We start from the raw sequence: 27,366 nt of genomic DNA, 5'->3' as shown, positions 1-27,366 counted from the left end.
TATGTTAGTGGTTCTTTGATAAATATTGCCATTGTCTAATGGGATGTTTTACTGTTCTTCTGAGATTTTATTAATGTAATTTTAAGACCTAATAAGGACCAAGTGATTTTCATTGTGCCATGATGTCTAAAACATTAGAATCAAATGGGTTGACAAGACTTTTAAATAACATTAAATTCATTTAGATAACGAAAGGCTAAAGCAATTATTTTGAACAAGTCTAGTCAGCGAAACCCACTCACCACGGCCTTCTTATTCATTTTGAAAATTTCCACATGGCTTCTCCTTGAAATTGTGGCAGAAGGCTTCATTCTCGTTCCACCATTCACGAGAAACCATGGGATTCCTTACATTTTTTTATGAAACAAGTTCAGTGAATAGCAAGACTGGGTTGTTATTCACCACTGTGCACAGTACAGCAGCTTTTATACTTCTCTTCTTCGAGGAAGCCATGCAGCTGTGATAAAAGATGAAAAGCTTTTCATTTTATTTCTCCCCTTTTACCTGTTCCGGAGTCTTTATTCGATCTAGTCCAGGTTTATCTGTTGTGGTTAATTGTCTTTTCCCGTCTTTGTTTTTGTATCTCTAGAATCAGAAGGTCACCACACTCACATAATAACCATTTTCTGATTGGTGTGGGGCTCATCCAACGCTATTATTAAAAAAACTGACAATGTTGTAGTGTTCCAAGATTTTTTGCAGTCTCATTGAAGATCAATCTTAAGGCAAATCATATAACATAATCCAAATTGGTTAATTAATTAACTTTAACATTTTGACTGTAACTTTTCTTAGTGCATAGATTTGAAAATCTAACTGATTACCCTCAAAAGTTTTAGAGCTTTATTTTATTTTTCAGACTAGTTCAAGGAAATAACATAAGACTGTATATTTGAAATATCTGCCATTCCCAAAGGCTTTCACAAAGAGGAACAACAAAAGAATTTGAAAGTAGACATACTGTAGTGTGCCTGAATAAGTTAGCAAAGAATTCCACAAAGTTGTGGCTTGAATATCAAAAGCTTCACTCCCTCTTGCCATAGATTTTGACCTGGGAATCATTAGCAGGGCTCTATTTTTATCTCAGTGCTTGGAAGATACCAGGTGAATACTTCTCAGGTCTATTTAGAGGCAAGGACAATTAAGGCTTTAAGGGAGACATAGTTTCTTTCCACAAGTTGTCACAATTTCCTACGGTCCGGATGAAATATCTGTGACATGCCATTTGTCAAAACACCCTACGATTGTAGTACAACACGTCTTGACTCGGCTTGACGTTTGAGTGAGTCATGCAGTGAACTCATCTAGGTTGTTTCAGCCCCCACTGGAGATAGGAAAGCTGAAGCAACACAACGGCCAACTAATAGGTAACACATGTGTCAAATATCGTGTCATAGTTATGCATAAACCAGTACCTTAAACCGCACCGGCCCTTTTGTTGGGTTCGTTGAACACTTCCAAAAACATCTGTTGAAGATCCCCTTGCTGCACTCCTGAGGGAGTGAAGGGGAAAGACATTAACACGTTGGGGTGTGATGAGCCTGAATGTTAATTTTAGGTAAGTTTCTAGTGCCAGTGTTTTATAGCAGGACATTGCACTGTGACAAGATGGGCAGTGTTTCATCATGTTTCCTGTCATCATAAAGTCAAGGCTAAATATGTGTATTTAATTGCTGTTAATGAAAATTTGCTGTTTAAAAAAGCAAATAAAAAATAAGACTTACATGTTCTAATTTCAAAGGTACAATAAATAAAGCATAATTTAAAGTTGAGGTTTGTTTCAGATTAAAACGGTGAGGTATGATAATTCTACTTGTGATTTTATTGTAATTGAGAGTGTAATTGATATACAAGGAGGCTATTATTGTTTATTCCACCATTAAACAGTTTAATGTGACAGTATGCTCATGAAGCCAAGCTTTATTTGAAAAGCGCCTTTAAACACACAGCTGTCGCAGTATAACCTTGCATTAGTTCAAAAACTGTTAACTGGATCAGATATGCAAAAGTAAAGATGGGTAAAAGGTCTTCAGCAGAGTTGAAACATTTTCTTCACTTCATTTTGTTCCCCTCTAGTAATTTCGTGTAGGTAATACATTCAGTCTTGGGAAATTAAAGGTTTTGAACTGAGCAAACAGAAAAGTGTAGACTTCACTGTAGTGTTTTTTGTCAGTCACATCTTTTGAAGGTAAGACTATCAAGTAGCTGCAACATTTTTTCAAAGAGTTTTCACACACGTACACATGAATCCGCATTGACCATTAAGGACATAATGGCAGAGCTTCTCCACCCCCTGCTTACAATGTTGTCCACCACACATAGAACCACCTGGAGAGACTAGTTCACCATACGTGACTAAATATGCTCCAGGCAATAGACTGATGGCTTAAGCCACTGCGGTATTTCTTAACTCTGCAGGCTCTGGCATAGAGAAAAATATTAATAAAACCCAGAACCACAGCAGTCTAAACTAATGATCCTCTTGTGATTGAGAAAAAAGACAGAGATTGAGAGAGAGCTGGTTAATGAACTGAAGCACACACGTGTGTCTGCATGTGTCTTTGTGCGCTTGCTTTTGTGAGTGTGAAAGACATTGACAAATAAATAAATAAATAACAAGTGAGTAATGAGGAGGGGTAGGGTGCTAATTGAGTATGATCACACCTTCAACACTTTCTCCATGAGAAACAGGCAGATTTGTCCTCCCTGCTGTCCACACATGCAAAACATCATCAGGGCCTTTCTGTGTGTGTCGCATCTGGGTTTTCCAACAGCTTGAGTGACACACTGTTCAAAAATATGCATCTCAACCCACATCATTGTAAAGCATCTATTCAGATAATTTGGGAAAGGGGCAACAAAACTAGGCTAACATATGGTTAGATATAAAACATGACTGGAAAGTAAGGAGTTACTAACAGAGTGAGTCTTTCAGCAAAACAAACAAAACTGTGAGCCTCATCATCAAAGCTGCTCTGCAACAGACTGGCCCACTTATCAAACCTCACACCAATCCTTGCAACATCTTAAAAATGAAAAATACAGGCACAACTTTGAAGACTATCTAGAACGCATTTGAAACTCTATCAAACAATACTCACTATGCAGTCGCTGCCGTAGCACGCTGTCAACACTATCTGGAAAGTGTGATACACTCCATTAAAAGCACATTCAGGGCTTAGTACTAATACAGCGGACATAACAAAGCAACAGGTCCTCTAAGGCATTAAGAGCTCTGAACAGGCCTAGTTTTTACTTATAAATAGATGTCCAAACTTCATGTCATAACCAACGAATATGACATTTACTTTTCTCTGCACTCTTGTCATCAGAAGCCAGGTTCATTACGATCTCTTTGCTCCTTTGAGCATGAACTGCCTCCAAAATTACCCAATGAAATTCTGCTCCTATTGTGATTTTCATTTACTTGTGTATGGAATTGTTTTTTCACGTGTCACTAAGCCTTACAGCTGAATTGTTTGCCTTGCGATCCATCAAATGCCGTCTGTAGTGGTTCATTAGCCAGCTGATATGGACAACTCTTGAAAAGCACTTCAAGTGTTTTCAATTTTGGTTGCCTGAAATAATTATAGCAAGCACACTTAGAGCTGTGGCACCGCTTTCCCAAGACCATGTTGTGACTGCATGTCGCAATAAACTTTGTTTGTTGTGACAATGCTCTAATAGAACATTGGATTTAAATGAAAAAATAAACTCTTCCTTGAGCTATTTACTTGGGAAGAAACTAAACATTTTCAATCTGTTACCTACAATTATCTAAGACATATTGCGTACCCAAAACTCATAAACATGGTCAGCGACACTGCAAATCCTGTGATCTGCCCAGTGGAAGTTATTCTTCAATTTATTTTGATTAGATATAGTCCACTACCCAATCGGATGGGACTTGTGGATCCCATCTGGGTTAAAAGTGAGCTATTTGGATACAAAAGTGAGCTTGGACTTGAAATGGGCAAATGGCATGTATTATGGCCTGGTTAGTGAAAACCATGTTGATTCCAGTCAGAGTCTGTAGGTAAAACACATACAGGGTTGCCATGAAACCTGCAGACAAACCCGCTAAGGATTTAGCTTGCAGCTCACTTTTAACCACACACAAATGCTGGCTGGGCTATTGCATGTGATCGAAACACAGTGACCATTTGACTACATCATAAAAGTTGTATTGTCAGTAGCAGATGCAACAAAACTTCTTTTAACGTATTCTTGGAATAAACTGTCATGTATTGCTCTTCTATTCTGGCTTTCTTCATTGTAACAGAGAAAAACACCACGATTCATTTTTTTGTACTTTTGCTGGCTGTTGCTTTTAGCATTCATGTTTCAGTGCTGAATAATTAACAACTGTCAAGAACTGTTCATATTACAGAACAAGGTACTTCTGTTCCTAGTAGTCTTTTAGCTAAGTCTGTATCTCCCCATTTCTTATGGCGAGACCGTTAATAAAGATTTGACTAAGACTCCCTCAAACATTTGGGCGTGTTTATGTTTCCTTGTCTTAAGAAAGGAGGAATTGCCTATAGAGTTTAAAAATCTCTGTTGAGCAGTGTACGTTCCTCTCTAACTCCCACACAATGTATGCTTGACATCATATGCCAATTCCATGTTTTATTCAGTGCAGCAACACCAATTCCCCATTTCATAAAACCACACCTGTTAACAGGTAGTTCAAGTGTGTCTGCAGGTTTTCTTTCAACTGACAAAAGAAGCCGGTTGCAGAGGGGGATGCTCATTGCAGTTAAAGTATATTACTCTAAGCAGAGGTTCATGCATCCTCAACCTCCCTCTCCCTCTCCCTCTCTTCCTCTGTGACTCTCCCTCTCTCTCAGTCATTCTCTCCCGCCGTGGTGCTGAGCCTGCAACGTTGGATGAAAAAAAAAAGAAAAGAAAAAAAGAGCATCTCTCTCTTTGCTCCAACCGGTGGACGCATCATCTGGAAGCGAAATAAGTCAAAGGTACTGTACAAAAAAACCTTTTGTCTATAGTTGAAGATTGAACAGTTATTTGTTTATTCTCTCTTGAATGTAGTCGCGCTATGATTTATTATATGCAGCGGATAAAAAGCGACGGCTGGGCGAGAACGCACCTGCCCTATACAGACTCAGTGGTGCAACAGAACCTCGCAGGGTTGATTTTTTTTTTTTTTTTTTTTACCAGAGCAATAAATCACGCTTTTCCCCGTGTCGGTCTTAACACGGTCCGCTTTATTTCACACTTGTGATAGTAAAAAAAAAAAAAAAAAATTAAAAATTAAAAAATGTGTGCGGAAATTTGATTTCACACGGCGTGGTTCCTGCACGTTCGTGGTCAAAACGCTGTGGCAGAAGTGATTAAATGTGTTGGCCACAGATTGAAAGTGTCACATGAAGCTGCAGGTTGCTGTTGACGCGGGATTGTGCGGAGATAGGATGGCCGGGCAGAGACAGATGTGCGAGCAGGGATTTAGTATCGAGGGAGGAATCACGCGGGGATCAGAACTGGTGCTGCGTGCGCGCGCGCGTGTTCGGGCTTGTGTTTTTCTAGGGTGAAAATGCTCCAGCTTTCCAGCACTTTATAGGCTCCTACCTGCAAATGAGAGGCTTGGAGTTATACCTGCCTCTAATTCTCAAGCAGCCGTATGAGTTACTGGGGGAAAATGCGTGTATGTGTGTACGTGTTTGTGTCGGTGGTTTGGATCTTGATACGTGTGCGTGTGTGTTTGAAAGAGGGAGGGAGAGAGAGAGAGATAGATAGAGAGAGAGCTCATGCCAGCATCAGCAACAGTGTCTGAGGGCTGATGTATGGTTCCGCGTTACACCGACGCAGAGGCTACGGCGTAGGCTACGCGGCGACGCGCCCGTACAGCGTACGCTACGCCGTACCCTACGGCGTAGGCTCTGCGTCGATTTAACGCGGGACCATAATTTAGGCTTGACTCCTGACCGATGGACCACACATATCCATACGCCCACACATTGTGGACTGCCAGGCACGGGATATAGGCACAGCAACAGGAAACAGCGTTTTGAAAATGATCTGTCACTACCACGGTGATAGGAGCATCTGTTGACAGCGGATGCTGTGCGCCTCCGTCAACACCTAGGCTCAGTACTCGAGTTGTAAAAAAAAATCAGGGGGGATGGTGGATTTTATCATATGGGGACAGATCATTTGTGCTGATTATAAATAATATAATATATTACAAATAATAGCACTGACCAAAACACCTGCAGAAATACTGCAGGAATGACATAGCAGCAGTTAAATGCAGCCTTCTGTAAGCTTTAAATATCCACTGGGCTTACATCAAATACATCAAAACACAACAATAAAAAACACTTTTCTGAACTTATCAATATGACTCTGTCCTTCACAGGATAAGTAAAATGGATCACTGCAAAAACTCAAAATCTTAACAAGAATATTTGTCTTATTTCTAGTTAAAATGTCTCATTTTAGTAAAAAAAATCTAATCACTGGAAAAAAACAACAATTTTCACCTGTTTCAAGTAGATTTTCACTTGAAATAAGTAGAAAAATCTGCCAGTGGAACAAGATTTTTTTGCTTGTAATAAGAAGTTAAATCTTGTCCCACTGGCAGATTTTTCTACTTATTTCAAGTGAAAATTTACCTGAAACAGGTGAAAATTGTCAAAATTTTCTGGTGTTATTTTTCTGGTGATGACTCTAAATGTTGAAATAGCAGTAAAACCACATTCATTGATGAAATGACATAAGGGATGGAAAGGGGGGATGGCAGTTTTACAGGGGGGATGATTTTGACTGTTTTTATTTCAGGGGGGATGCCATCCCCCCTCATCCCCCCTCAACTCGACTACTGCCTAGGCTACTCGAGTTTCAAAATGCAGGAGACTGTGCAGAGCGCAACCACGGCCATGGGCTCCATAGGTGTGGACCAAATGGTGTGCTTGAACAGGACCTGTTTGCAGAATTTAGCTGCAGTTTTACTGCTTTTGTTCATCAGAGGGTCCTAAAGGAAAACACTATCAGAGCAAGAGAGCTTCTGCAGTTTTTGTCTTTGTACATAACGCCCACAAGTTCATATAGTTACATAGCCTGGAAGATCAATAGCTAATAAGTGCTCCTTCTGACAGTACTAAAAAAATAACTGAGAGGCGTATCAGTTTGCTAATTAAGTGGATTCCCTCTCTTGTAGTAAATTAGCTTTTACTACAATCAATGAGGAAATCCTCTGCCATTCTCAATCCTGATGTCCATTGGACGGTGGACCACATTGATTCCAGGCCTCATATGCATCAGAGTTGCATGTCAAACTATATGACCTAAATAATTTACTTATCTCATTACACCCATTTTGCTTCCTCATATTGTTTCATATTCCATCCACCCACTGCTTTTATTTGTGCCATAATTTTCTGATGTTTCCCCCCCCTAGGGGAATGATGAGTCTCCAATCAATTGCAATCACATATCTGGAAAAAGGGAGAAGTAATCAGTATGGGACGCAGGCTTGTGGGACCTAAATAACGACCACCTACCAGCTAAAGCCAGTGCCTTGTTGCTATGTAATCTTTATTTAATCCAAAAACTATTGAACCGTGTGGGCCATAATTCAGGGCATCCATAGTGATGTCTGTTTGGGTTCATCTTACGATCGGATGAATGCTATAATATAAAGTCCAATTTTCCTCCTGGTTACTTGTGTTTGTGTGGAAACAGTGCAAATTGATGTGGCAAAGTCATGGGGAAAACAATGATGATAATGCCAATGGTGAACAAATACAGATAATATTAACTACAATTTGGGCTTCGGTGAATTTAATTCCATCACACAAAGATTCATGGTGAATAAACAGGTTGATTACAAATAGCAGATATTGATATATAATTTTTTATGTTCTCACCTACAACTTTTGAAAAATAGATATAATTATTACGAAACAATGCAACATGTGCACTTTTTGAAGTTAATTTATCTTTAACTATTTATCTTTCCTTTGCATTACATGCCCTCATATACCCCTCCTTTAATCCTAATTGTGTGTGTGTGTGTGTGTGTGTGTGTGTATGTGTGTGTGTGTTTGTTTGTGTGTGTGTAAAAACAAAACCAAAGTCAACTGTAGACAAACAACACCATACTTTTTCAAAACTGTGCAAGATGAAAGTCAAAGAGAAAATAATAATGAGAAAAGAATAATAATCTGGGCATAAGTGCACCCATCGTTCAGATGGTTGTAGATCCAAATAAGGCAGCAATAACTGAAAGTATAAATTTATCAGTCTCGCTCAAACATCAGTGTGGATGAATTCTGGTGGATTCTTCTTCATACCATTGACTTTATTTAATTCAAGGTCCTGCCCAGCATTGCAAGTGTGTGGTTTCTAAAATCTTAATTATTTCCTTCTATTGTTAGCAATTCTGATGTAGAGTTGCTGGTGTGCTGTGGATTGCTGTCCTCTTGCATGACCCAGTTTTCTCCAAGCTTGAGTTGTCGGACAGATGGCCTCGCATTTGTTTCTAGAAAAGTCTCACATATAAGTTAATGGTTGATTCAATGACTACAAGGGGTCTAGCTGCAAAACATCCACAAATCATCAGCCCTGCACAGCTGTGCTTGGTAGTGGGTATGACATAATTTTACAGACATACAGTGTGTGGTTTTTACACATGCCCATCTTGGACAGTTCCAGATATGTTTGCTGTGTGTGTTTTTTCAAACTTTTCTTTCAGATGGCATTTTGAAAACCTCAGTTGTGCCCTTTTGTTCTTTTCAGACAGATGATGGTTTTCTCTTGGAGCCTCTCCAACCATACTTGTCCGGTCTTCTTTTGCTGTCACAGCATTTAACATTCTCAGCGAGGCTTGTAGTTCGTGTGAGACATCCACTCCCCAGAATGTTGACGACTGTCTTGAATGCTTTCCACTTGTGAATAATCTTTGCCAGTGTAAAACATTGAAATACCATTTGGTTTTAAATGGTTTTATAGTGTTTTCCAGACTTATGTGACATGAAAATGGCTTCTCTTAGACCATTCCTTATGTCTTTCCCTCTTGTCATGTATTAACACAAACCTGAATGGCCCAGACAAACTTCTTTTAAAGACGTCTACATGCCTGCTGTTGACCAACTCATCAAGCGCTGATGATTAACAGCACCTGACTGCAAGTCACCCATTTATATCCAATGGAAGCAGTCATATGGTACTTTGCATTGTCCACATGATTTTGTTATATATATCACTCAAGCCATTTTACGATTGGACTGGTGCAACCTTGGTTTCACTGGGTCATTGCAACACTTTTGATTCTTTCCTTCCATTGTGAGTTTTGTTTTGTGTTTGGCATCAGCATCGTGATGCACGACCCAATTTCAGCTTAAGTTTGATCGTTGAGGAGAATGCATCACAGTTGACTCCAGAATACTTTCCTATACAGAGGAGTTTATGGCTGATTAAAATGCTCAGGTCCTGTGGCTTTCAAAACAAACCCACATAACTACTCCTTCATCAACGCACTTGATAGTTCTCATGAAGTGTTTACAATGACATGCTGTGATTGGTTTTTGCCAAAGTCAAGTGCTATGTCCCATTTGTGCTAAGGACATTGTCCCAGAATTCTTGTAGTTGTGGTACCGATTCTTACTGATACTCAATTAATCAAATGCATTTGATTAGCAGCATGTGAACCACTTACTTACTTCTTATGGAGACATGGTGTGCTTAAGTTTCCACACACTTCTTCTGCACACTTCCGGCTTAGTTTACTGTTGAATAGATGATGACACAATGTAAACTATCATATATTGTTGTTAATCTAAGGTTGTATTTATCCAATGTAAAAACCTTAAGAGCAGTTTATGTATAATAAGTTCTGATGCATACATTTATCATGTTTTTATTCATTCACTCCTACTTCATGCTTGTTAACAGTGGTACTGTCTCGTACCACTTAAAGGAGCATGAGGCTCCTTTTAAGAAATGAGACTCTCTAGCGCCACCCTTCACCACGACGGCCGTCGGGGGTACTGCAGCCAACAGTGAAGCCGGCACGGGAGAACCATAAACATATATACAGGGGAGAACGCGCATGCAGCGTCATGTGACGTCACATCCGCAGCCCAGCGCGGGAAATTTGGGCCCGAATTGCAGCACATTTTAAAGCACACAGCCTGTTCAAGGCAATGGAGAGATACACTAGAGGGCTCATTCTTTTGGGTTTGGAACGCTTCATCTGACATTATTACTAGAAAACTTAAAATGTATACACATTTTTTTCATAAATCCTGCCTCAAGCTCCTTTAAGTCCACTAAATTGTGAAAATATAAACTTCTGGTCAAGTGAATTTCTGGATAAAGCCTCCCTAGATTTAATTTACTAGGCATACGCTGTGTGCCCATAATAATGCTGCATAAAATATATATTCCAGGTATTCAGGACTGTCAGCCTGTTGGTGCATAATTGGTAATCTCCGATCGGGAGCCCACCCCAGCAGCTCCACCCCTCCTGGCCTCTGTTTGCATGACACACCCTCCAAATCGATTTCTGCATCCATCAGCAGGGATTATGCAGAGATCCTGAGAGGGATAACCCATGGGAGACGTTCACACTTGCTCACTCCTCTACATTGCATTCTTGGCCATGGCACACTGTGCTCTCTTTCAGCCTACCAGCTGTTGGAGTGCTCTGTGCAATCAATACGACAGTCATGTTTCACAACAACTGTCACTTTATTACTGCCAGGAAGTTGTGGGAGGTCCCTTTGGGCAAGAAACTAAAAGACATGATAGACACTTATTTGGTGACAAGGTTTCAGAAATGTAACACCACTGACAGTTTTGAGGGATCTCGATGTAGCTGCATTAACTGCATCTCTGCGGGGCGTGAATGTGTTGAGGCAGGCAGACCTTTGTTTCTCTGCACATGAGAGGATGAGATCTGAAATGAAAGCAAAGATCTTAGACAGGCAGAGGTTGTACGAGAACAGGAAGAAGAAAGAAATACAGTACAATACTGAGTTTGAAGCGTCATGCTACAAACTGACAGGAAACCCCAAGTGCACTACCTGCGTCCTGCTTCACTCTGTCTTGAAAACACTTCTTTTAATATAAACTTATTGATCATAGGTGATCTTTCTTATTTGTTTACAGCCACACGTAGATCCATGGAAAGGGAGTAGGGTTTGAATAATTGGGGGACTTACATTAAATAAATAAACCCACAACACTTTCAAGCCAGCTTATCCAAGGATGTTACTAGATTCAGAACTAAGGGCTTTTTTTGACAAGTGGAGTGACAAAATTGAGCTATGAGGCTCGACATTGACAAAATGTCTTTTGACAGGGAGTAGCTGTTTAAAGGAAAGAGGGTGGATGTCACTCTGAGGGAAGAATTTGGTTCATCTGTCGTGACAAACTCCTACAATGTGAGATATTTTATGTGTGAACGGACGGACATGTTTCCCTCTAGGACAGACAAATATGCAAGTACTTTTTTTGACTCAAGAATAAATTACACACACAGACATACACGCTGAATCATTTATAAAGTGTAGATTCACAACTAAATTCTCTATAAAATGACATAAGATTTAGGTTTCCTGCCTTTCCTAATATCGCTGTTAGGGATTGGGAATACCATTAAATCTAATGATATCTTGACATGATATCCACATCTTTGACTATCTTTTGAATGTGGAGAATCCTTTAAACTGCAAAACCTTCATCTCTGTCCTGGTCTGCCAGCGTTGCTGCTGTTTTGCACTTCTGTGTCTCTGCCTGCCAGGTCCAACCAGCACCTTGTCATCCACCTGCAGGCTTGTGTGAGGGTATGATATAATGACTGCACGATCTCTCTGTGCCAGAAGTGATGAGGTCAGAGCCTTGTCAACAAAGCCTGCTTTTTTCCATGCTGGATTGTTAGGCCTCAAAATTAATACCTGGCAACTCAGGGTGTCAGACTGTAATTAAGGTTTTAAAATTAAGTCAACACAACCTCAGCTGAACAGGAACATATGGCATATTAAACTGTGCCATGATTCATTTAACAAAGACTAAGCTGAAATTCAGTAATTCATGGAAAACCCAATATACTCCATGTGTTAACCCTGTAAAACCTGAAATATGAATGACACAAAAAAGTTTTATTTTTTTAATTTGAAGTGTCTATAGCACATTAAACACATGGCAACCATTTTTTTCAATATGGATACATTGTGATTGTATTTGTCTGAAAAATGTTATTTAAAAAAAAATATTATTATGGGTGGTGCAGAGGTGCTCATAAAGTCATTTTCATCATAATCATTTTTTAATGGCTTTATCAGTCCGTCACATTGTTTTTACTCAACTTTCTTAATGTAAATTCAGTTCACTGAGGTTTGTGTATATACAGTTATCTCAAAGTCCTGACACACATTTTAATCAGGCTGAGGCCTGGAATCAGTCAAACAGTTGGCCTCGCTTTTGAAAAGACTCAAATTGTAAAACACCTTGGAGTTCATGCTTGAATCGGTGACTGTTAGGGGTCTAAGTCCTGTGTTTGGAAAAGTAGCTCAAAAATCATCACCCTTCCACCACCATGCTTGACAGTTGTATGATGTGCTTGTGCTAACACACTCAGATTACAGTCTGGAAAGCATGATACCGTACATTATGATCAAATATCTGAACTTAGGTCTCATCTGTCCAAAGGATGTTCTGCAAGTCCTGCAGGTTGTTCAGATGTTAGTAACAAACCAAAGTTTTACATGAACGCTAACATTTACTATGATAACAGATCCCTCCGATACATGTCTGGGGTTGTTACTCTATATTCTCAATACATTGAAAAGTCTGACCCTTACTGAAAAAAGAAAATTAAGAAAAGCATTAATTTCCTGATTGCAAAAACATTCAACTTCATGTGCATCTGATTTTGTATGTTTGAAATGTAATTTAATTTCATACATCAAAACCACAAGTGAAATATGGGAAACACATGGGAAACAACAGCCTGGCTGGGCCTCATGGTTCTTTTCCTCTTTGATATTTGGTTCCTCTCGATTCAGTTTTGATTTTCAGAGGCAGTAGCAACATACATAGAAAACACTCCCTCTGGAGACAGGAGGGAAATGTATATAACTAATAGACAAAAAGAAGTGACAATCAGAGCAACAATCAAACTTATATAAACAATACAATACAAAATGGCGTGCAGCGGAGCTGGTGAAAGGCTGTTGTCAGTTTTACAGTAAAAACACGTTGATCCAAATTGTTATTAACAATTCTGCAGCTATCTTGGTTGTTTTTAAAAGTGGCTCTTGGACGCTCATGTACCCCTGCACGGTTGCAATTGGTTTGTTGAAATGTTTTCTTACATTGGTATGTTTTGTACCCGTGAATGTGGTTCTTAATGGGAAGGGTACCGGACACTTACAGAATTTAAGTGAAGTAAGGACGACCGGGCGAGGGAAACATGGTTTTGGACCATTTGGACTGGGAGGCAAGAGTAGCTGACACTCTTTAAATTAACCAAACTGGCTAAATTGGGGCCCTAGGCTAAATGTTATTTGGAATCCCCCCCGCCCCACACCCTCACACCCCTCACCATCCCAAATGTAGCATAGGTACAAAATGACCGTATAACAACATGCCATTTAACTTGACAACCTTTATCAATAATAACAAATGTACTGTATATATAGATACAGTAGTTTGACTACATGAGTCAAATAAAATAAAAAAAGTCAACTTTAAATAAATAAATATTAAATAAAAAACTTAAAACTGAAATAAATCCACAAATCTGAGTCAAAAATAGCCATCAATTACTCAACAAAAGAAAGTATCTTCCACCACCTCAATCCCCCACAAAAAACTGAAAGCAGATGCACATGTCTCTATTTTCTGGGTGCAAAGTCATCAATGAGGTTGAAAACTTCTTAACAACCTAAATTGATATAAAACTATAGCCAATATATTGACTAAAATGTAAAGCTTATATACCACCAACTGGTCATTTTACCACTTTTCTTCAACAGAGGTGAACGCACAGGGTGTTAACAAGGCATCCAATAAATGTTATAAATGCATCCAGTCTAGACAGAGATTACTATCTAATGAGTGGCAGCTTAGGTGTTTGTGTTACAAAGTTTTATTTCAACAACACACCCACCTTCACGTTTAGCACGAGTTTCCTTGTGTTTTGCCTTTTTTTTTCTTCTCTTGCTCGTTCCTGATTCGTGATGTCTTTTGAAAGAGATGTTGAAATCTGACCTTCTGCAGCTCTGCAAGAGACTGCCTGCACACACACCCCTGATGTCGAGTGCCGCCAATCTTGCGCGGTCAGATTAGAGGTCTCTTTTCTCTCATAGCGCATATGCACAATGGATGTGCATATGCGCTACTGTGCAAATGCGTCCCCTTGTCCAAAATGTGGCCCCCGTTGGAAGATGAGGCCCTACGAACAGCAGGTGTTCTGCGTTTAGGAAAGGGCGACCCTGGAACCAAAGTACTGCTCCAATTAAATTTCTGCATCTACCCATGCACAGTCGAAATGTCCAGATGTGTTTTTCCTCCGACTACTTTATCCAGAATGAATCCAGTGGAGACTTGTGTTGACTTCAAACAGCAAAAAATCTCTGCAGCACAAAGAATAGCCGGAGAGAAATGAGTAAAAATCTCAATTGCCGTGTAACAGAATGTGGAGCATGTTTTTGGGGAGAATACGCAGTAGTTCTTCTAACTTTAAACTTGTGGTTAGTTAAACAAGATTGAGTCTATTTTAAGATATCCTTTGATGTTTTTCTAGATTCTTCTTTTCACCCCCACTAAACTTTATTTGTGACAGCTGAAATAAAAAGGCATAAAACCAATTAAAAACACATATTATAAAATTACACTTATAAACACATTTACCAAAGGAGTTCATGGTCTGTTCTAAGTTATATTCATGTTTGGAGTGTTTATTTTATGCTAAATTAAATGGTATTCCTTTTTGAATGCCTCTTAGCCTGCTAGCTGAGCTCTGAAGTATTTTCTCCTGAGTCTCACTTGCTAAGCAGAAACTGCCAAAAAAAGCCCAAACTTGGTGTATTAGGAACTGAGAAACAGCTACTTCAAAATAAGACAGAAAGCAAAGTAAAGCAAAGCAGTCCACACACAGGAACGCAGATAAAGCAAAGATAAAAGTAAACTGGATTACAGTCTTTATAAGGACAAAATAAAAAGTGTAGAAAAAAGCAAGACACTAAACTCAAAAACCTCATGAAAACCCAAACCAACCAAAATCCTAGCTCATGACAGATCACATTTGAAACCCCTACAGAGTCCTACACAAGTGGATGATGTTTAAATGACATTTGGTGAGAATGCTTTGTGCTGAGAACGTTCTGATTCACTTGCCTCTGTGTCAAACCAGTAGACATAATGTATCACGTAGAAATCATAGTATTTTATAGACATAATCTTTAAAAAAAAAATCTGAATAATATTTCTCAATTGGGGATAGTTGAACGTCTATGGACTGACGCGCAGCAACAAATGCTTCTCTATTATTGCTTACTTCTTTCCCTCTTGAGATTGTTTTAACTCGCACCAGAATGTTCAAGAACAACAAATATCCCAAACTTCTGCTTGTATACAGGTTTTGTCTATCATGCCCTAATGTATGCAGTGAGTGCGGACTTGTATTGCTTCTTAGTTGTTGTTGACCAAATAATGCATAATTACGCATTGATTTTTTTATAACCTGATACAAAACCTTCAGAAGTGAAAGACTACTTTCTGTGTTAATACAATAAGTGGGCCCAATAAGTTAATGTAATATTTAATTAATCAGTATTCATTAAAAAGAGAACAACTCACGTGAAGTAAGTAAATAAAATGTAGCCATTCTAGAGATAAATGTGTGCAAGTAAAAAAATGACCATCTGTAGTTCATGAAACTTAGCATTCTGATCATATTGCGCCATTAGCTGTTGGCTATAAAAAGAGACAAAAATTAATCCAGCTGTAGTTGGATGATCACCGAAGTGAAGCTTTTGGACTCATTTTGGATTTAAAAATTTCATGAGCAAAATAAGCAGAATATGACTCAGAATGTACAGCTGTTTCTTCTAGGATAGCTATTTTCGGGGTGTTTTTCTGGCACCAGTAGAGAATGGACTTAATCATATTTTCAGCTCAGTGTAGCCTTAATGAATATCATTATCTAAAAAAGAGAAGCTGACGGATAAGGACATAATAAAAGAGATATACTGTACAATGTTGATTGAGTCAAATTAACTGCAACCATTTGATATCTGTGATTGATGGAGGAAAAAGCGCTCTTAACTGAATAGGACATTTTCAAACTCAAACTGCAGTCAAACTCAAAATTTTAACTAAACCCATAAATGAACGGACACAATACGGCATTCAGATAAAACAACAATTGTATATAACAGGCTAAATATGTGCAAAAGGGTGCAGGTGGTGGCATCTATTATTTGGAGAAATCTGCAGTGATGTATGTGTGTGTTGAGTGCTCCACTTAATGTGCAATTTTTGAGGGTGTATATATCTATTTAGTGTTTAGTTTATGTATGTGTGTTAAGTAAAGAGGCCATCTGCCATGATCTTTGCTTTGTGCCAACCCCCTGCCCTTTTTAACCCACGCCCATGTTCACATATACAAAGTCTTGGAGCTTGATGAGGAGGAAACAAAAAAAAAAGAAGAGTAGGAGCAATGCAGGGGCACTGTAACTGTTAAACATGAAAAAGTATGTGATACCTCTACTGGTATTTTAAAGTCTAACACTTTCTTTGGATGCTGCACACTGTATTCAGCTGTAGCTGTCACACACACAAGCACACTAAAACACAACAAAATACTATCACACACACACATACACACAAATACTTGCACATGCGTACCAAGTGGATTTTGGAATAATGCCTTGTTTTTTTTCTTTTTTGAACTGCCCTAGATTCATTTGGCATCTGTGCTGCACACTCATCTCTCTCTCTCTCCCTCTCTCTCTCCCTCTCTCTCTCTCTCTCTCTCTCTCTCTCTCTCTCTCTCTCTCTCTCTCTCTCTCTCTCTCTCTGTCTGCTTTTATCACTCTGCTTTGCCTCTTACTCACACATACTGACACTTTCCATTGGCCTCTTTCTCTTTGCCCGCTTTTCCTTTTGAACATCTTCTTCCCTTCTCTTTATCCATCTTTTCATTTCTCTCTCCTTCTCTTAGAACTGACTGCTAAGATCTGCTAATAAATATTTCATCTCCGTCACCCATTCTGCATCTGCAGTTCCACAGAGAGAAAGTACAGCTTACCCAGCTCCCCTTCCCCCTGTGGGTGTGTCTGTGTTTGCACGTGAGCGTGCATGTTTACAGCTAAGCACAGTTGAGTTAGATGAGCACATGCCAGCGCACTCTACTAAAGCATCTGTTTGTATTATAATTGGGGCCACGGCTTGTATTTTTGGCATATAAAGTACACTGATTACATTGATTACATGTTCTATTCTTTTAATAGTATTTTTATTTATTTATTTTTGCATAATGTTACTTTTTCTTTCTTGCACTTTTCCTTTTTATCCACACCATCCAATATTAACCTTTTAAATTTCCCATATTAACTAAAATGATCTGCCCAGGCTAAACATATTTTTCTGAAAATCAGTTTTTAATAGGACAACATTTAACTTTTTAAGCTATCACTGTGGGAATTATCTTTTGTCACAAGAACAACAACAAAAAAAAGGTCAGAATTATGGTGTAGTGGTTCTCAATGACCTTTCATCTCACAAGAAAAAAAAGATCCCAGTTCATACGCTGGATGCTTTTGTGTTTTTACATGTCCTCTCCATGCTTGAGTGGGCTTTCTCCTTGAATTCCAGTTCCCTCCTACAGTCCAAACACATGCATGATAGGCTGATTGATGATTCAACCTAACATGCAAGCTAGCTGACCCTGAAGAGGATATTGAAAATAAACGGACGGATGGAAATAGAAATGGTGCTACAAAGAGCAGCATTAAGAGAGAAATCTCAGAACAGGAGTCGAGAAAAAAACACTATATTTCTAAGTTGGATTCCAAAAACTTGGAAGATGTCCATACAAAATCATGCAATGGAAAAGAAGATTCTGACACAAAAGATACAATTTGATATTTTTTGGATTGGTAAGATAAAACATGAAGACAACTTTTAAGTCACTGACCAAGTGTCTATCTCAAAGACCAGTTTAGGCTGTATTGTGGTGCTAAGTCATCTATTTCGCTTAGTGTTCTAAGTACAATAGCAGGCAAACATTATTGTTTGGTTTGTTTTGTTTCTTGTCTGAAGGTGCTTTCACTCAGAACAAGCTTCAGGCTGGATAAAATGAACTTGCGTTTGCTACACTACTCGTGGTCAATTTTGTCCAGCGTGAACGCTGTAAATGCATTAATCTAACTGTTGTGTACCGAAGCAAGATCACTGAGGTCTGCAAAAACAGGTAGTCTTGATTTTAATGAATTGTAAACTTTGGTACAGGTATGGTGTTTCTAGTGAGAATCTGTGATAACCAAAAAAAGGAAAGAAAAGAAAAGCCAGGACAAAACCATAAACTTGCAAGATTTGAGGTTATTTATGAAGTATACTTTTGTTTCTTTGGGATAAATCATGTATAAATTCTGTATGATTAACACACACAAAATCCTCTACTGTTTTGCGTCTTTTGCAACTTGAGTGCATTAAAATGTTCTCTCCGGCTGCAGCAGCACTTCATTTTCACATGAAAGTATTTAGTAAGCATGAAGAATGCACGCTACAAAAAGAATCCCCAGGACCACACATGACAACAGTACACTGGAATAAACCACAACACTGGACCTTCTTCCTGTATTTAAAATGTTCTTATTAAACAAAAACAACGGAACTAAGGTGGAAAGCATCTTAAACTTTTTAATGGCAGGAACAAAAAACCCTGCAAAGCCTGAAGCCTTTGGGCAGCAACGTTTGGGAAGCAGTGTGGTGAGATGATCAAACCAAACCAAACAAGTCTCTTTTGTTTTTAGCCTCTTCAGAGATCAACTCTCGCCGTCTCGCTACACAGCGCGTCATAGCTCAGAGGAGGACAAAACCCCAAGCACACAAGAACAGACAGGCAAAGTACAAAAAACTCAATGCAACCCATGAAAATTATTTCATTGAGAGCCAAGAAGCATCACTGAGAGAGAGAACACTTTTTTTAAAACAGTCTAAAAATCCAGTAGTAAATCAACAATTGCAAAGGGTTTAACAAAAAAGATAGAGACATGGAAAAGCATGAGGTATCAGTCAATGATGGTCGAGTATGAATGATGATGGAGAGTGCAAAGACAACCTTGGCAACACATGTATGGTGACAAGTGTGGATGGGAACCGATACCCAGTGTTTCAATGCCTTTGCAAAAGATTCCCTTTTTCGATTACAGTGTGTTGCTACGTTGTTACGTTGCATAGCTTGTGTTGCATAGCAATCAATAGTAAACATGGCGCCCAAACGATACAAACGCTCGAAAGTCTTGTTACATTTCAGTAAAAAAGACGAAACTGGGCAACTTGCTATACTTGCCAATTAGGGGTGGGTATTGGGAAGGACCTCACGATACGATATGCATCACGATACTTGAGCCACGATACGATACACATTGCGATATCCCGATTATGCGATATCCCGATTATTATATTCTTCATAGTTCACCGAAAAATTTAAAAATGCATTACACATCTTAAAATCCAAGTTGTATATGTACATCAGATGATAGTGATGGATCTTAAAATCCGAGTTGCACGTTCATCAGATTATAGTGACAATTCATGGGACAAACTGAGTCAAAACAATGTTTTATTATAACTATACAAGCTAAAGTTACAACATATTTGTATATGTTTTTCATATTATTTACATCATATGAAATTAACATTAAATTGAGTATGAGGTTGCTTTAATTATGTGGCAAATGATAATAAACACAAGAAAGATGGGTACTAAAACCAAGGACAGGCACAGTGATCAGTCAGTATAGATATAAATCCATAAATAAATAAACCTCTGTCCATTATTTTTCATTTTTTAAGGACAGGCAATTGTGTTATATAAAAAATAAATTATAAAATGAAATAAAACGTGAAATAAAACCTGAGCTCAGTGCAGGGCCTTCCCAGAGTTGGTAGAGAGTGGCAATGCCCAGGACTGTCACTTAGGTAGGAGCACTGGGTGATAGAATGGGAAAAAAATCGGGGATATAAAAAAAAAATATCGATATTGAATCGGCTGGAAAAGTATCGCGATATATTGCCATATCGATATTTTTGCCCACCCCTATTGCCAATTTGATATTTCGTCAAAAGGAGGAAATTCTACTAACATGAAAAAAAAAAAAATCCCATTTCCCAAATTCTCAATTCCCAGCCATGAGGAGTGAACTGTAGTGAACCAATAAAGACAACTGAAAAGGTTTAAACCTTTGAGTCAATACCCATGTTTATGGGTTATAATGTTATACACAGAATGATAAGAATGCTTGCATTTTTTATTGCTGGATGGAGCTGTATTTTTAAGGGTCCATCCGAATAAATCACCTGGGGTAAATCTGAGCAGAATGATTCAAGTTTATGTTAGGGGATTAGAGATTAGATCTCCAAACATAACCTGCAGCCTGCTTTTGGCTGCTTTCCCCAGCCCCTATCGTGTCCTAATATGACAAAACCTTTACGTAGTTTACATTTCCGTGCCTCATACCTTGATTCATATCTAAAGAGGAAACAAAAAAGAGGTTCATGCTGACATGCCTGCTGATTTTTGTTAAAGGTTTTCGGTCTGAAAGTCTACAGCCATGAAGATTAAAATGTAAAGTGCTAATAAGTTGCAGGCTTGAAGCAGTCAAAACACAAACAAATACTACTTCTGCCCTCAATCAATAATAATATTGATTTCTCCTCGTTCTCAGTTGAGACAAGGCAGGGGAAGTCCATTTGTTCTTTGCTTTAATTTGACAATATTTTTTATTTATTTATACACAGCATTCTAAATCTGACTAGAGCCCAATCTAGTCAAAACCACATGTCTCAAACTTAATTTATGATGCCAGAGGGAAACAACTTGATGTTAGTAATCGTTTGTTGTATAGAGATGACATGTGTGCTTAAGTATACCTTACTGTCAGATTGAAAAAATCTTAATCATTGTATGCTTTATTCAAAGACATAATCAGAGATGGAGGCCACATTTCTCCCACTAGCAAACTGCACTAAATGGCTGAAACCTATAAATATGGAAACTAATATTGAAAAAACTGGTCTGGTGATCAAGCCTACCCTTGTATTGTGTCGGTAGTTTGGCCACAAAGTTCACACTTTACTTTTGCAGATTAACAACCAAACAAACAGCATCTGAGGAGGCATGGGTACCATCGCCTTGGAGATCTGGTGTTAAATCTTTTGCTTGGATGCTGTAGTATGAGGCTTTCGTGAGAGTGTTGTTATTTCACTCTCATACTGACTCACATTTTTTTTTTTATAAAAAAAAAAGACTTATAACAATTCGAAAATAAATGTGTGACAGAAGCATGTTACAAGGTGTTTAACAATTTGAATGAAATAGAGTTTGGACGATGGGAACATTTTAAGAGGAAAATCAATGAGAGGCTTTGTTTTGGTGGACATGCAGATTCTTTCAGCTGGAATAAAGAATAGAAAAGCCCACAAAAATCAACCAGCTTTTTCAGAAATATTCATATTATACATATGTATTGTTTACAGAAATGCCAAATGCCTGGGAGGACCTTTCTGGGATGACCCAAGAGTGACTTCTGAATTCTATTTGGGGACATGCAGTCATGTTTTAGGTCTCAAATTTACTAGAAAAGCCCAGAGCATCATGTCAAATCACAGAAGATCCTGATATTTTGCTAGAAAGAATCCAAGTTAAGTCATGCTGCAAAATGTATTTATTTCTACTGCGACAAACCACCCTCACAACATGAAGGTCAGACCTTCATGTTTGACCTTGTCTTTTTTACACAAACTATACTCAGGGGGGATTTTTTGATTCTTTTGTGGTTTTAGAGGTACAATGGGTGTGCCATGTGTCTGCCAACAACAACAAAGTCTTGCCTTACGTGCGTATCCATATTAAATAGTGGCAATGATTTTGTTTCCACTTGATGCTAGAGTAATGATATGAAGAAATATGAACTAATTAGTTGGAATTGATTGACACGTGACTTTTGAAAAAGGTCAATAGTTTCCTTCTCTGTGCTTTACACATTTCTACATTTATCTCAGAAGCTAGAAACATTATCCATGTGAAAATGAGAGTGTTCAAAAGCTTGGTAAACTAATTTTATTCCTGTGAGAGGAAAATAAAAAACTCCAGCTGGCTTCCTTAAACAGATAATGGAGAAAACCTGCCTCGGGTCTTGCATTTAAAAAACAGTATATCATTTTATCAATTCTAAACATGGTATTTCAATGGATATCAGCAGTTTGTGTCTTGTTATCCCTTTTTATCTCCACACCTACCTGACAATCAGCTGTCAAGCTGTCTGTCTTTCATCTTTGACTTAAGGAAGCGGCTGACATTGCTGATCTGTTTACTAAAGCCATTGACAAAAAGGGAAAAAAGGATTGTTTGAAGGACTGCAGAGGTGTGGATTTGTTTTGATGAGCCTCACATCATAACCGTTGTGTATCAACACTTGAGCCCGGTAAATATAGTGCTTGAAAGCCCAATTCAGGGGGGACGGACCAAGCCTGAATGCTGTGTTCACTAGCAGTCACAGAAAATGACAGCTTTGTATCCGATTAAGCAAAAGAAAAGTGCGGAAGACACTTGAGGATAAGTGACCCATGATGACAAAGTATATGTACCGAAGCTGAGCCCCTGGAGAGCTGCTCCCCAATTTATCCCTTGGTTATGCTGAAGCTCTTCAGAAAATTGCCTTTTATCGTCAGTCTTCCATAAAACGGTTAACAAGAATTTTTTTTCAAAGTTACTAATTTATTCTTATGTGTGGGTGAACGTTGTAACAGGAAACATTCTTTGTGGGGTGACGTAAATAGTACAGACTGTCATCAATTGTGTTTACAATTGCTTACAAATTTATTCAATTGTGTATTTTAACAGTGTTATTTGACATTTATATAAGTAATTGTTTTTATTGTTATCATTATTCATTTATTTTTTTATTGAACTGGAGACCATTACATCAGTAATCCTATTCAGGAATTCACTGACGCTCACATAAAAAGATCAAATTTGAGCCAAATTCACAGTTTTTACAAGATACACAGATAGCAAAAGATGTTAATTCGATGTTGAATTATGGTCAAAAAGGTAGATTTTTGGTTAACATTGACGAGTAACTGTGGATCAAACAATCATCCAATTCCAGCCAATTAACCAATGTTGAAAAGATGTCACTGAATCAAGGTTATTTTGTAGTTGAATTTTAATGCCAACGTCTACTACATGCTGAATCAACATTTGCTGTTTGTCGCCAACCACTTTCTCTATAATGTCTGTGTAGCACTGCGAGTTGCTACGGGGGTCACTAAGACAGCAGATACCGGGGTTTCGTTCAGAAATATCTTTATTTCTTTTTAGTTTAATTTCTCTCGAGTTTTGTGCTTCTGCACCGTCCGCAGAGCTGCACCTCTGCTCCGCTCTGCGTCCGTCCTCTCCCGTCTCCAGGGCCCGCACACCTACTGAAATACACAGAGAATGATTAGATTCACCTGTGTACCGTCAGCTGTTCCAGCCGCGTCACCTGTGCGCCACTCCCCTGCACTCCCTCTCTCCCCTGCAGACCACGCCCCAATCCTGCACCCTGCCACATACCCCCATCGCCCGACTCAGGCCGGGGACCGTCCGGCCTAGCCAACTCCCCCCCCCCTCGGAGCGGGAGAGGAAGTCAGGGACCGCCATCTGAGCCCCCGGCCTGTGAACCACTCTGAAATTAAAGGGCTGTAAAGCCAGATACCAACGTGTGATCCGCCCATTGGTATCTTTCATGCGATGGAGCCACTGGAGGGGAGCATGATCCGACCAGAGTGTGAATGGGCGTCCCAGGAGGTAGTAGCGCAGGGACCCGACCGCCCACCGAATGGCGAGGCACTCCTTCTCCACCGTGCTATACCGCCCCTCCCTCTCCGACAGCTTGCGGCTGATGTATAGCACGGGGCGGTCCATCCCCTCCACCTGCTGGGACAAAACGGCCCCCAGCCCTCTGTTCGAGGCATCAGTCTGCAGAAATAAAGGGAGAGAAAAGTCAGGAGTATAAAGGAGCGGCTCCCCACAGAGGGCCTGTTTCACCCTCTCAAACACCTGCTGGCACTGCTCCGTCCACTGGACCGGATCTGAGGCACCCTTTCGGGTCAGGTCAGTCAGGGGGCTGGACAGGTCAGCAAAGTCCGGAATGAACCGCCGGTAATACCCCGCCAGCCCCAAGAACTGCCTAACCTCCTTTTTGGTCTTGGGTCTTGGGCAGGCCGCAATCGCAGCTGTCTTATCTACCTGGGGACGCACCTGCCCGCCTCCCAAGTGGTACCCCAGATACCGTACCTCCCTCCGTCCAACCACACACTTCTTCGGGTTGGCCGTGAGCCCCGCCTGTCTCAGTGAACTGAGCACCGCACCCACCTGCCGCACATGCTCCGCCCAGCTGTCGCTGTAGATGATGACATCATCTAGATAGGCGGCAGCATACGCAGCATGCGGGCGCAGCACTCTGTCCATGAGACGCTGGAACGTGGCAGGGGCCCCGAACAAGCCGAACGGAAGTGTGCGAAATTGGTACAAACCGTACGGAGTGGAGAAAGCCGTAATCTCCTTAGACTCTGGAGACATGGGAATCTGCCAGTAGCCCTTGGTCAAATCCAGTGTCGTGAAAAAGCGAGCTGTGCCCAGCCGATCCAGGAGCTCGTCGACCCGAGGCATCGGGTACGCGTCAAAACGTGACACCTCATTCACCTTGCGGTAGTCCACACAGAAGCGTATAGACCCGTCCTTCTTCCGCACCAGAACGATGAGACTAGACCAGCCACTGTGGGACTCTTCTATTACCCCCATTGCCAGCATGGCGTCCAATTCGGCCTTCACCACTTTGCGTTTGTGTTCAGGCAGACGATAGGGACGTGAGCGCACCGTCACCCCTGGGCGCGTCACAATCTTGTGCTCTATGAGGTTCGTGCGTCCTGGTAAGGGAGAGAACACATCAGCAAACTGCTGCTGCAACGAGGCCAGGTCGGCCCTCTGGGACCCGGAGAGCTGGTCCCCACAAGCGAGCGAGGCTGGATTCGCCGATTTTGGCACCTCAGGCCCCAACTCATCTCTCTCTCTTACCTGCGTCACCAGAGCGACCGGCACCGCCTCCCTCCAGGCTTTAAGGAGATTGACGTGATATAACTGTGTCGCTCCACCCCTGTCAGGACGCACCACCTCATAGTCCACGTCCCCCACTCGCCGTGTGACCACGAAGGGCCCTTGCCACTTGGCGAGTAATTTGGAGCTAGAAGTGGGCAGCAATACAAGCACTTTATCTCCCGGAGTGAAATTTCTCAGCCTGGCTCCTCTGTTGTACAGCCGTTGTTGCCGCTCCTGGGCTGAGAGCAAATTCTCCCGTGACAGCCTCCCCAGTGTATGGAGTTTGGCTCTCAGCTCCAAGACGTGCTGAACCTCATTTTTACTGGGGCTTGGACCATCCTCCCAGTTTTCTTTAACCAGGTCCAAAACCCCACGCGGTGTTCTGCCAAACAGCAGCTCAAAAGGGGAAAACCCTGTCGAGGCCTGGGGAACCTCACGCACTGCAAACAGCAGGGGATCAAGCCACCTATCCCAATTCCGAGCGTCCTCGTGAATGAACTTACGGATCATGGCCTTCAGCGTCCGGTTAAAACGCTCACATAAACCATCCGTCTGGGGATGATAAACGGAGGTCCTAACCGACGTAATGCCCAGTAATCCGTAAAGTTCCCTCAGTGTTCGTGACATAAACTGAGTGCCCTGGTCCGTCAGAATCTCTTTCGGGATCCCGACGCGGGAGATGACCTGAAGCAGCGCCCGCGCCACACTCGTTGCCGAGATGGTGCGCAACGGCACTGCCTCTGGATAACGTGTTGCATAATCCGTCAGGACTAGTACAAAACGATATCCCCGTGCGCTCCGCTGAAATGGACCGATGAGGTCCATGGCGACACGCTCAAATGGAACCTCCATTAATGGCAACGGCTGCAAAGGTGCTTTTGGCACAGCCGGGGAGTTAACTAGCTGGCATTCGGGACAGGAGGCGCACCAGCGGCGCACCTCCCCCCAAATGCCCGGCCAATAAAATCGGTCCATTATGCGGGCCAGTGTTTTGTCGCACCCCATGTGACCAGCCATCGGGTTATAATGAGCCGCCTGGAAAACCATTTCCCGGCGGTTCTTTGGTACCAACAACTGGGTAATAATCCGGCCAGATTTAGTGTCACGGCTCACTCGATATAACCTGTCCCTATTCAATGCAAAGTGCGGATATGTGAGCGCTGCATCAGGGCGCACCTTGTGACCATCAATTTGTATCACTTGGTCGAAGGCTGAGCGTAGAGTATCATCACGAGACTGCTCGAGTGGAAAATCTTCCATAGAGTGCAGCGGGTCCCGCCGAGCCTCCGCCGGAGCCTCCGCGGGTCCCTCTCCCTCTCCGTCTGCAGCGTCGGACGACCTCGCGTCACCACTGAGCACAGCGCACATACCGCATGTCCCTGTCTGCCGTGATTGCATCCCCACACACTGACTCACCAAATTTCTAAACCCCGGCCAATCGTGTCCTAGAATCAGAGGATGCAAAAGGCGGGAGCTAACCGCGGCCTTTATTCTATGATTTTTCCCCTTGTGTCGAATTTCCACTGGTACCACGGGGTACTTATGCACATCACCGTGAACACACACCACCTCCACCCAGGACGACACATTCATCAAAGCCTCGGGTCGCACCAGGCTTTGGTGAATTACCGACTGCATGCAGCCAGAATCCACCAAGGCCGAGTGTATACCCCCACGGATCCTTACCGGAACCCGGTATGTCCCTCCTGAGTCCGGGGAGGATGCTGGCGGACCGGCCACCCGGATCACCTGGCCCACCTCCATCAGCGGGCAGTCCCGCCTGATGTGTCCGGGCTGGCCGCACCGCCAGCAGCCCTGCCCAGGCGTTTGAGGGGCCCCCGCAGGGTCAGTTGGCGCGGGCGGAACCGTGTGCGAGCTCTGGGGAGGGGAAAAAGGAAAGGTGTTAGTGGTAGTTGGTGGACCCCCTGCAGCGGCGAACCTCCGGCGCGGCGCAGGAATGGGACGCGCTGCGGGTCCCGTCGCTGCTGCGGCCGCCGGATGGACCGCCAGATGGTCCTCGGCCAGGGTGA

At 41.2% G+C, this 27,366-nt stretch overlaps 2 protein-coding genes across 3 annotated transcripts in view; one reads left to right on the top strand and one right to left on the bottom strand.

The window, feature by feature from the left end:
• Positions 1 to 27,366, bottom strand: part of gtf2f1 (general transcription factor IIF, polypeptide 1) — a 176,430-nt gene that overhangs the window by 13,064 nt on the left and 136,000 nt on the right. The window lies entirely within an intron of this gene.
• LOC133422068 (protein phosphatase 1 regulatory subunit 29) overlaps positions 4,869 to 27,366 on the top strand; it is a 116,466-nt gene continuing 93,968 nt past the window's right edge. Inside the window, exon 1 of one of the 2 annotated variants that reach the window (XM_061711966.1) lies at positions 4,869 to 4,976. The gene's annotated coding sequence lies outside the window, so the exon portion shown is untranslated. The remainder of the gene's footprint in view (positions 4,977 to 27,366) is intronic. The other variant, XM_061711967.1, reaches the window with a different exon arrangement.

Source organism: Cololabis saira, chromosome 21 (genome assembly GCF_033807715.1).
Source record: "Cololabis saira isolate AMF1-May2022 chromosome 21, fColSai1.1, whole genome shotgun sequence".
Classification (NCBI taxonomy): Eukaryota; Metazoa; Chordata; class Actinopteri; order Beloniformes; family Belonidae; genus Cololabis; species Cololabis saira.
Note: the sequence above shows the minus strand (reverse complement) of the source record. Positions and strands in the feature narration are given on the sequence as shown.